The following is a 6,079-nucleotide window of genomic DNA, read 5'->3' as shown; positions in this document are numbered from 1 at the left end:
CCTGCTGAATAGAAAAAAGCTAATGATGAGTGTGTACAGGTGTGCTTTTTACTCCTCCGGTTATTCCGTCACACCTTACTGTTCTAGCAACAAACCAATAGGATTGGAGTGATTTCATTCACGTTCAGACCTGCTACGTCTAGAGGCGTTCCCATAGTGTCGTAGGGGAACTCCCTCACATCGGTTGACATTAGTTTCCTTGGTTTTGTCCGCCCTCCCCCTAGACAATGGAGACTAAACTCATTGCTAGCCCAAATTTCTTGTAAAGAATTCCCGGGTGCACAGATATCACTTTTCTTTGACACCAATGATTAGCCAGGAAACATTTAAAGGTCCAAGTGTTACTTATGGCCTTCATTTAAAAAACGAACTAGTTTGATAAGTTCTGATCATAGACTGTATATAAAAAGGTTCTGACGTCATGTATTGTGTGACAGATATCTACTGAAGTTAGCATGACAACCAGCTAGCCCTGGCCCGTCTTGTCATGTAATACCACTGTGTGTCAAAGGGGCGATAGTGTGATAGTTTAGCTCAGGCCCTCTGCCCTTTCAGCTGGGAGATGTTTGCGAGTGGGAATTCTGTGTTCCATAAGCTCTCAGCTTTTTTAATCTAATAAACTCAAAATGTCAAGAAAGGAAATATTCTTACTCCTATTTTCATCATCAAACAGAAAAATACAACCATACGCCTTATGAATTCAAGTTTCTTAAGTAAGAAGACCCATGCAGGAATTTCTCTGGTTGGAAAATGTTTGATTTAAATAGTGTTCTCTCACAGGATGGTTTTAGTATAAATGTCAAACATGTTGCTGAGAGAGAATGATTTTGTTCTTTGTTTTGGAGGGTCATGGTTACTACATTAACAAAGTGTTTTTTTATATACAGTAAATATTGGAAAATGTAGAAGGTGGCATTCTGTACAAAATAATGGCTTATTCTTCTGATGTTATAGGTGGAAGGAGAAAGTGTGCTCAACAGAAAAGAGTAAACAAAGAGGTCAACGATAATCCAAGTGTAGTGGGATGTCAGGGGCATGTTCAGCCATGGTGACGGTAAGACATATAGACCTTCGAATTGTTTAGTTTTTTTAATCTACAGTAATAAATGCATGTTTTCTCTGTTGCTTGCAGCCACCACTATTCTGCAATAAATGTGAGGACACCGGGTCGGATGCAGCTCTGTGCGCGCTCCCTAGCCTCTCTCAGACTACAGTGACAACACCATGGCTAACGACATGCATCCACTAACACCAACACACAGACTCCACGTAAGAATACAAAATAAGTTTATCTGCTGAAGCCCATCAGACCAAACTGATTCAGATGATGTCAAGTAAAAACAGTGAACATCTGAAAGGCTGGAGAAACATGAAGAAATTCACGTTAGCTTGCTGGCTAACACCGAGCAGTTGCTAAAGTTATCTGGTGGAAAGTTGTATTGCTTTCCACATTACTTCACCAATTAACGTGACCCATCCTGTGTACCACAGATAAGTGTTGATTTAGCCTGTGTGGCAGTGGGAGCGGCCTATGACACTCGAGAAGCTAAAATGTCTGACAACGCCACTTGGGATAGGCCCAAGACCTTTAAAGCACACACATGTTTATCAAAAATTAGGGATCAGAGACAATAGAATTATAAAAAAATATACAATTTTATTTATCATGTCATATTGAGATAGCAACACCGCTCTGTTAAAGGTAGGCTATATAATGGGTATTAGAAAACAAAAAAAGACAGACACAATTCAAAACAAACCCGCATGCTTAATTAAAGAACAAAAACCCACATGCAATATGTACCTAGTTAATACCAATATTTACAAAGCCAATGTCTGGATGTTCAGACACTTACACATATCGATCCAAACCAGTTCTGTGCATCCAGGACAGACTCATATCCAGACACCTTTTGTATCAGTATACAGCCAATTTCTATACTGTATCCAGAACAGCAAGAGTGGGAGGAGAAACGCGCCGGGGAGTGTTAACCCTCATAGCTGTGGCACATGGCAGCCTCGACAGCAGCATGCACACGGTTGTAGTTCGGTCCCGCTGTGATGTGAAAACGCACCATTAAAACAGGACCGCATTAAATTGTAGCAAACAGGCAAACAAGGCACTTACCACTTTACAGGACACACCACCCTCACACCCCAGCAGGGGGGCACGCAATCCGCACAACCACACAGCAACCAACTCTAACAAATAAGACTATGTCAGACCTTGATAAACACCTAATGGGTCGGAACAGGGAGGCATGCAGCTTACCGAAGCCGCCAACGCCAGCAGCCCAGGTGCTCATCTATCCACACGGGGAGCATCCACGGCCGAAACAAAGCCGGCTCTATGAGAGAACGCTCGTTAGTGCCACCCACACGGCAATACAAACACAGAAGTACGAAGGTAAAAAAAAACAAACAAACATCCTTACCACTCCGCAGCAAACTGACAACCTCTGGCAGTGGCAACAAGCGTGCAGCACCTCATGGTGACTTCCCGAGTGGAGCTCTGGAACCTGGTAGAAACCCAAACACGAGGTGAGAGGACTGTGACTGGACGAGAGATGGCAGGAGGAAGTGACGGTTCAGGAAGTGAGTTAGGAGAGATGGTCGAAGGTGGCGGGAGTTATGAAAAGTGGAATATAGCAGGTAGGAAAAATAAGCGTAAAAAGAGCCTAAGATCGGATGGGAGTGATAGTGACGGGAGAGCAACTGTAACTGAAAGGAGGAGTGAGGATTTCAAGGCAATAGTAAAACTTGTGCAAGATGGGGCTTCATTCTGCGATTGGAATCAAATACAGCTTACTAAATCCATAAGTAAAGAAATCGGGGAGGTAAGGAGTGCTAAAATATTGCGAAATGGATCATTACTAATTATATGTAAGGATGGAGTACAACAAGGAAAAGCAGTCAGAATGAATAAAACAAATGGCAAGAAAGTACAATGTTCTCTGACGACTGACAGAATATTGGTCAGGGGAGTTATTACAGGGATTCCGGTAAATGTAACAGCAGATGATGTTAAAGGAAATGTAACAAATGCCAAAGTGAGTGAAGTCAGACGTCTTAAAGCAAGCAGAAATTAGATTAAAAGTGACAGTCTATCTGATCACATTTGATGAGGAAAGACTCCTGGAAAAGATCTTTATTGGATACATGTGTTAAGGTATGGACTAAAAGAGGTAATATTGGCATAATTAATTACTATAATCCTTGTGGGAAAATAAGTCTAGATATACTAGAGGATGTTGGAGGACTATTGCAAGATAACGTGATATGGTGTGGGGATTTCAATTTGCATAATTCACTATGGGGTAGCAATAAAACAGATTTAAATGGTTAAGCAGTTGAAGAATTTATAGATAATCACTGTTTGGTATGTATTCATAATGGTGAAGAAACACGATACAATAGTGTGCAAAACACAGAGGCAGCGCTTGATTTAACACAGGTGTCTAGTGAAATAGCAGGTTTAAGCACATGGAGCGTGATCAAACATACCACAATAGGAAGTGATCAATACCCTGTGGTAACTAAAGTTGGCATTGAAGGCTTTTATGATAAGGGAAAGAAAACTCCCAGATGGAAATTGGGAAATGCTAACTGGGATGTTTTTCAAAAGATCAGTACAAACAGATTCAAGAAACCCAAAGACAGTAAACATAATCAATAGTACAATAGTTAATGAGATTATTCAATCTGCTGAGGAAACAATCCCTAAGAGTACAGGAACTAAACGGACCAAGAGTGTACCCTGGTGGAATGACAAAGGTAGTAAAGCCATAAAGGCCATAAAGCATTTAGAGAACTCAAGAAATGTCATTCTCAGGATGCATTGATCCTATATAAAAGTGCCCAAGCAATAGTATGGAGGACAATTAGAACACAAAAAGGAACATTTTGGAGGCAGTACTGTAGCACTATTGGAAGGGATGTACAGCTGTCAGATGTGTGGGGCATGATTAGAAGAATGGGGGCGATTAGAAGAAATTATGAGATACCTGTGTTGAACACTGGGAACAAAATGGCTTAGAAAAGGCGGAACTTCTTGCACAAACATTTGAAAGGGTTCATAGTTCGTGTAATCTCACAGATGAGGCTAGGCAGTGTAGAGATAAAATCTTAATGGAGAATCCCAAAATAACAGAGAAAAGGGAGGTGTCAGGAGATCCGTTAGATCTACCGTTTAATATGTTTGAGCTAAGAAGAGCAATTACGAGTGCTCGTCAGACCACTCCAGGGAAAGACGGTGTATGTTATGCAATGTTGGCACACATGACAGATAGTGCACTGGACACGGTGTTGGGTTTGTTTAATAAAGTTTGGGATGTTGGCCAACTTCCTTTAGCTTGGAAACAAGCAATAATAGTGCCCATTCCAAAACCAGGAAAAGATCAGTCAGACCCTTCCAGTTACAGACCTACTGCATTAACCTCACACTTGTGCAAAATTATGGAACGAATGGTCACCAAGCGTTTAACATATTTCCTAGAGAGTAAAGCTCTTCTGTACCCGTACCAGAGTGGGTTCTGTAGGGGTCGGAATACAATGGATTCAGTACTGTGCTTAGAATCAGACATCAGGAAAGCACAGACCAACAAAGAAATACTGATAGCTGTATATTTTGACGTTGAAAAAAGCATATGATATGCTCTGGAAAGAAGGGTTACTTATTAAGTTGAAGTCATTGGGTATTGGTGGTAGAACATATAATTGGGTTATGAACTTTCTATTTGACAGGGAAATACAAGTAAGAGTAGGCACAGAATACTCCAGTGTATATAAGGTGGAAAATCGAACTCCGCAAGGTAGTGTGTGTAGCCCATTGTTATTCAACATAATGATAAATGACATCTTCTCTCAGGTTGAACAAAGCGTAGGGAAATCTTTGTACGCAGATGACGGGGCTCTGTGGGTAAGAGGCCGCAATGTGTTGCACGTCAGTAAGAAAATGCAAGCTGAAATAGCTGCTGTGGAAAAATGGGCAAATAAATGGGGATTCAAGTTATCTGTTGCAAAAACACAGGTGATCTGTTTCTCAAGGCGGCATAAAGTCACGCCTATTTCCATGAAGTTATATGAACAACCACTTGAGCAAGTCAAAACAATTAAATTTCTTGGGGTTTGGTTTGATGAGAAGCTCACCTGGAATACTCATTTAGACAAAGTTAAGAACAAGTGTAAAAAGGTCATCAATATACTTCTTTGTCTGTCAGGACAAGAGTGGGGAGCAAGCAGAGCAGCTCTACAAAATATATACTGGGCACTCATGAGATCCGTTTTTGACTATGGATGTGTAGCGTACATGTCAGCAGCAGAATCAAACCTTAAGAAGTTGGATGTATTACAAGCTCAGGCCTTGAGAATTTGCAGTGGATCAGTCAGAACATCTCCTCTGTCAGCAATGCAGGTGGAAATGGGAGAAATGCCGTTAAGAATCAGGCGAGTAAAGTTAATGTTGGCATACTGGGTTAATCTCCAGGGGCAATGTGATTCTCAAGGACATATTCCTTATATTGTACAGGATGGAGCTAAAAGGTTTATCCATATGCTTCCTTTGGGTTCCTGCTCATGTTGGTGTGGAGGGAAATGAGCAGGTGGATATTCTGGCCAAAGGAACACTCAAAATCAAACATGTAGACCTAAAAACCCCATTAACTAAAGATTTAGACATTTATCAGGACCTATGCACAGTCAGTTTGGCAGGAGCATTGTGACAATAGTGAAACTGGAAGGTATAATGTACAGAGACAGGTTGGTGCTGGAAGGACGGTGGGCTGGAAACGTAGGGAAGAAAATATAATCACTCGTCTGAGAATAGGACATACAGGTCTCAACCTTTCGTTATATAAAATAGGTAAGCTCCCAACTGGGAAATGTATATATTTGTCATGAGTTGTAGCTTTTGCCATTTGTTTCTGGTGTCCTTCTGTTTACCTGTTCTTCTTGTTTCCTTGTCCTTAGTGTTTATGTCTTGTCTGGTGTTCTAGCTCGTAGTCCTGTGTTGTTTTGATATTGCTTTGGTTTGGTAGTCTACTTGTTATATTGTTTCTTAGTCACTGCCTTAACTCTTGTT

Source organism: Micropterus salmoides, unplaced genomic scaffold (genome assembly GCF_014851395.1).
Source record: "Micropterus salmoides isolate LMB-PRFRI ecotype aquatic unplaced genomic scaffold, ASM1485139v1 Ms_hic_scaffold_14, whole genome shotgun sequence".
NCBI lineage: Eukaryota > Metazoa > Chordata > Actinopteri > Centrarchiformes > Centrarchidae > Micropterus > Micropterus salmoides.
The sequence above is the reverse complement of the archived record's forward strand: the minus strand, read 5'-3'. Positions refer to the sequence as shown.